This window comes from Saimiri boliviensis, chromosome 11, assembly GCF_048565385.1.
Source record: "Saimiri boliviensis isolate mSaiBol1 chromosome 11, mSaiBol1.pri, whole genome shotgun sequence".
NCBI lineage: Eukaryota > Metazoa > Chordata > Mammalia > Primates > Cebidae > Saimiri > Saimiri boliviensis.
This window is the reverse complement of record NC_133459.1, coordinates 82,085,138-82,091,321: the sequence shown is the minus strand read 5'-3', so window position 1 is coordinate 82,091,321 and position 6,184 is coordinate 82,085,138.

The window sequence follows — 6,184 nt, the reverse complement described above, 5'->3', positions numbered from 1 at the left end:
ATGTTTCATGTAACACATGTCTGTGGCTGTGGGGGCTGCTACGGCAGAGCTCGAGGTGTCACTGACTTGCTGCTGCTTTTGCTGCTGTCTTTGCTTTTGAAATCTTTCATTTATTGAATCCTAAAATAATAATAATAATTTTCAAGAATATAATGGGACAGAAAATCTTTTCACAGACTACAGAAATGCCACTAACAGTCTGCAAATGTTTCTCTGACAAAGTTTGTGTGTATGAGTGTGGGTGTTTTATAAGCTTTGAGAGTATACTCTCTTATTTTGAAGGAAGACACACTCCTCAAAAATAATTGGGTTTTACCTGATATAAGATCAAATCTTTGGGAAAGTTCTTTTTTTTTTTAATTTTAAGTTCAGGGGTACATGTGCAGGATGTGCAGATTTGTTACATAGGTAAACGTGTGCCATGGTTGCTTGCTGCACAGATCATCATCCCATCACCTAGGTAGTAAGCTGAGCATTCATTAACTCTCCTTTCTGATATTCTCCCTCTTATCTTCTCCACCCTCTGACAGGCCTCCGTGTGTGTTGTTTCCCACGACGTGTCCATGTGTTCTCATCATTCAGCTCCTGCTTATCAGTGAGAACATGTGGTATTTGGCTTTCTGTCCCTGTGTTAGTTTGCTGAGGATAATGGTCTCCAGCTCTATCCATGTCCTTGCAAAGTACATAATCTCATTCTTTTTTTTTATAGCTGCATAGTATTCCATCATGTATATGTGCCATATTTTCTTTATCTAGTCTATCATGGATGGGCATTTAGGTTGATTCCATTTCTTTGCTGTTGTGAATAGTGCTGCAATGAACATACACATGCATGTATCTTTATAACAGGATGATTTATATTCCTTTGGATATATACCCAGTAATGGGATTGCTGAGTCAAATGGTATTTCTGCCTCTAAGTCTTTGAGGAATGGCCACACTGTCTTCCAGAATGGTTGAATTAATTTACACTCCCACTAACAGTGTAAAAGTGTTCCTTTATCTCCACAACCTTACCAGCATCTGTTGTTTTTTGACTTTTTAATAATAGCCATTCTGACTGGTGTGAGATGGTATCTCATTGTGGTTTGGATTTAAATTTCTCCAGTGATCAGTGATGTTGAATTTCTTTTCATATGTTTGTTGGGCACATGCATGTCTGTTCATGTCTTTGCCCACTTTTTAATGGGTTTTCTTTCTTTCTTTTTTTTTTTTTTGTATATTTGTTTGAGTTCTTTGAAGACCTTTGTTGGATGGATTGATTGCAAAAATTTTCTCCCATTCCATAGGTTGTCTGTTTACTTACTTTGATGATAGTTTCTTTTGCTGTGCAGAAGCTCTTTAATTGGATCTCATTTGTCGATTTTTGCTTTTGTTGCTATTGTTTGTAGAGTCTGTGATGAAATCTTTGCCTATGCCTATGTCCTGAATGGTATTGCTCTAGATTTTGTTCTAGGGTTTTTATAGTTTGAGGTTTTACATTAGAGCATTTAATCCATCTTGAGTTGATTTATGCATATGGTATAAAGAAGAGGTCCGGTTTCGATTTTCTGCATACAGATACCCAGTTCTTCCAGCACCATTTATTAAATGGGGAATCTTCTCCCCATTGCTTGTTTTTGTCAGGTTTGTTGAAGATCAGATGGTTGCAGGTGTGTCATCTTATTTCTGGATTCTCTATCCTATTCCACTGGTCCATGTGTCTGTTCCTGTACCAGTGCCGTGCTGTTTTGGCTAGTGTAACCTTGTAGTATAGTTTGAAGTTGGGTAGTATGATGCTTCCAGCTTTGTTATTTTTGCTTAGGATTGTCTTGGCTATTCAGGCTCTTTTTTGTTTCCATATAAATTTTAAAATAGTTTTTATAATTCTGTGAAAAATGTCAATGGTAGTTTAATAGGAATTAAACTACAATTAGCATTGAATCTATAAACTGCTTTGGGCAGTATGGCCATTTTCATGGTATTGATTCTTCCTATCCAGAGCATGGAATATTTTTTCATTTGTTTGTATCACCTCTGATTTCTTTGAGCAGTGGTGAAGAAGTCCTTTACTTCCCTTGTTAGCTGTATTACTAGGTATTTTATTCTTTTTGTGGCATTTGTCAATGGGAGTTCATTCTCAATTTGGTTCTTGGCTTGCTCGTTGTTTGCATGCAGGAATGCTAGCAATTTTTGCACATTGATTTTGTATCCTGAGATTTTGCTGAAGTTGCTTATCAGCTTAAGAAGTTTCTGGGCTGAGAAAATGGGGATTTCTAGATATAGGATCATGTCATTTGTAAACAAAGACAGTTTAGCTTCCTCCCTCCTTATTTGAATACTATTTATTTATTTCTCTTACCTGATTGCCCTGGCCAGAACTTTGAATACTATGTTGAATAAGAGTGGTGAAAGAAATCATCCTTGTCTTGTATCAGTTTTCAAGGAGAATACTTTTACCTTTTGCCCATTCAGTGTGATATTGGCTGTGAGTTTGTCATATATAGCTCTTATTATTTTGAGGTATGTTTTTTCAGAGTTTTTAACGTGAAGGGATGTTGAATTTTATCAAAGGCCTTTTCTACATCTATTGAGATAATCATGTGGGTTTTGTCTTCAGATCTATTTATGTGATGAATCACATTTATTGATTTGCATAGATTGAGCCAACCTTGCATCCTGATGATAAAGCCTTGTTGATTGTGGTGGGTAAGCATTTTTTTTAAGACAGGATCTCCCAGGCTGGAGTGCAGTGGTGCAATCTTGGCTCACTGCAACCTCTGCCTCCTGGGTTCAAATGATTCTCCTGCCTCAGCCTCCTGAGTAGCTGGGATTATAGGAGTGCACCACTACTAAGAGTCTCACTCTGTCCGCCAGGCTGGAGTGCAGTGGCACAATCTAGGCTCACTGCAACTTCTGCCTCCTGGGCTCAAGCAATTCTCATGCCTCAGCCTCCCAAGTAGCTGGGACTACAGGCACATGCCACCACACCCAGCTAATTTTTCTTTTCTTTCTTTCCTTCTTTCTTTCTTTCTTTATTGTATTTTTAGTAGAGACAGGGTTTTGCTGTGTTGGCCAGGCTAGTCTCAAACTCCTGACCTCAAATAATCTACCTGATTTGGCCTCCTAAAGTGCTGGGATTATAGGTATGAGCTACCACACCCAGCCTGCATAAGCTTTTTGATGTGCTGCTGGATTTTCTTTGTCAGTATTTTGTTGAGAACTATTGCATCAATGTTCATCAAGGTTATTGGCCTGAAGTTTTCTTCCTTGTTGCATCACTACCAGGTTTTGGTACTAGGATGGTGCTGGCCTCATTGGATGAGTTAGGAAGGAGTCCCTCCTTTTCTATTTTATTGGAATAGTTTCAGTAGAAATGGTACCATCTATTCTTTGTACCTCTGGTAGAGTTCAGCTGTAAATCCATCTGGTCCTGGGCTTTTTTGTTTGTTTTTGGCTGGTAGGCTATTTATTACTGCCTCAATTTCAAAACTCATTACTGGTCTATTCAGGGATTTAATTTCTTCATGATTCAGTCTTAGAAGTGTGTATGTGTCCAGCAACTTATTCATTTCTTTTAGATTTTCTAGTTTATGTGCACAGAGGTGTTTATACAAACAACTCTTATGGTTGTATTTCTGTGGAATCAGTGGTGATATCTCCTTTATCATTTCTGAATGTGTATATGTGAATCTTCTGTGTTTTCTTCATTATTAGTCTGGCAAGTGGTCTATTTCATTAATTTTTTTTTATTAAAAAACCAGCTTCTGGATTCATTGATTTTTTTTGAAGATTTTTTCATGTCTCTATCTCCTTTAGTTCACCTCTAATCTTTGTTGTTTCTTGTCTTCTGTTAGCTTTGGGGTTTGTTTGCTCTGGATTCTCTTCTTCTTTTAGTTGTAATGCTAGGTTGTTAATTTAAAATTTGTCTAGCTTTTTGATATGGGCAATTAGTGCAATAAATTTCTCTCTTAACCCTACTTTAGCTGCATCCCAGAGATTCTGGTATGTTGTATCTTTGTTCTCATTAGTTTCAAAGAATTGCTTGATTTCTGCCTTAATTTCCTTATTTACCCAAGAGTCATTCAGAAACGGGTTGTTCAGTTCCATGTACTTGTGTGATTTTGAGTTAATTTTTTAATCTTGAGCTCTCATTTGATTGTGAGAACTCAGCCTCTCAGACCAGAGAGACTGTTATGATTTCAGTTCTTTTGCCTTTGCTGAGGAGTTTTACTTCTGATTGTGTGATCAATTTTAGAGTAAGTGCTATGTGGCAATGAGAAGAATGTATATTCTGCTGTTTTGGGGTGGAGAGTGCTGTAGATATATACCAGGTCCACTTGATCCAGAGCTGGGTTCAAGTCCTGAATGTCTGTTAATTTTCTGTCTCAGTGGTCTTTCTAATATTGTCAGTGAGGTGTTAAAAGTTTCCTGCTATTACTGTGTGGGAATCTAAGTCTCTTTGAAGGTCTCTAAGAACTTGCTTTATGAATCTGGGTGCTCCTGTATTGAGTGCATGTATATTTAGGATATTTAGCTCTTCTTGTTGAATTGAGGTTTGCCATTAGGTAATGCTCTTCTTTGTCTTTTTTTGATATTTGTTGGTTTAAAATCTTTTTATCAGAAACTAGTATTGCAACCCCTGCTTCTTCTATTTTTCATTTGTGTAGTAAATTTTCCCTCAACTCTTTAATTTGAGCCCATATATGTCTTTGCATGTGAGCTAAGTCTCTTGAAGACAGCATACCAGTGGGTCTTGGTTCTTTATCCAGCTTGCCACGCTGTCTTTTAATTGGGGCATTTAGCCCATTTACACTTAAAATAAGTATTTTTATGTATGGATTTGATTCTGTCGTCATGATACTAGCTATTTTGTAGGCTTGTTTTTTTACTTGCATTATTATACTTTAAGGTCTCAGAGACATGTACAGAAAATGCAGGTTTGTTACATAAGTATACACATGCCATGGTGGTTTTCTGCACCCATCAACCCATTGTCTACATTAGGTATTTCTCCTAATGCTATCTCTCCCCTATCCCCCAACATCCCTGATAGGCCCCAGTGTATGATTTTCCCCTCCCTGTGTCCATATGTTCTTATTGTTCAACTCCCACTTATGAGTGAGAACATGCAGTGTTTGGTTTTCTGTTCCTGTGTTAGTTTGCTGTGAATGATGGTTTCCAGCTTCAGCCATGTCCCTGCAAAGGGCATGAACACATCCTTTTTTATGGCTGCATAGTATTCCATGTTGTATATGTGCCACATTTTCTTTATCCAGTCTATCATTGATGGGCATTTTGGTTGGTCCCAAGTCTTTGTTATTGTGAACAGTGCCCCAGTAAACATACATGTGAATGTCTCTTTATAGTAAAATGATTTATAATCCTTTGGATATATACCCATCAGTAATGGGTTTGCTGAGTAAAACATATTTCTATTTCTAGATCCTTGAGGAATCACTACACTGTCTTCCACAATGGTTGAACTAATTTACACTCCCACCAACAGTATAAAAGCATTCCTATTTCTCCACATACTCTCTAGCATCTGTTGTTTTCTGACTTTTTAATGATCACCATTCTAACTACATGAGATGGTATGGTATCTCATTGTGGTTTTGATTTGCATTTCTCTAATGAATAGTGATGATGAGCTTTTTTTCATGTGTTTGTTGGCCACATAAATGTCTTCTTTTGAGAAGTGTCTTTCATATCTTTTGCCCACTTTTTGATGAGGTTGTTTGTTTTTTTCTTGTAAATTTGTTCAAGTTCTTTGTAGATTCTGGATATCAGCCCTTTGTCTGATGGATATATAGCAAAAATTTTCTCCTATTCTGCAGGTTGCCTGTTCACTCTGATGATAGTTTCTTTTGCAGTGCAGAAGCTCTTTAGTTTAATTAGATACCATTTGTCAATTTGGCTTTTGTTGCCATTGCTTTTGGTGTTTTAGTCATGAAGTCTTTGCCCATGCTTTTGTTGCCATTGCTTTTGGTGTTTTAGTCATGAAGTCTTTGCCCATGCCTATGTCCTGAATAGTATTGCCTAGGATTTCTTCTAGGGTTTTTATGGTTTTAGGTCTTACATTTAAGTCTTTAATCCATCTGGAGTTAATTTCTGTATAAGGTGTAAGGAAGGGGTCCAGTTTCAGTTTTCTGCATATGGCTAGCCAGTTTTCCTAATACCATTTATTAAATAGGGAATCCTT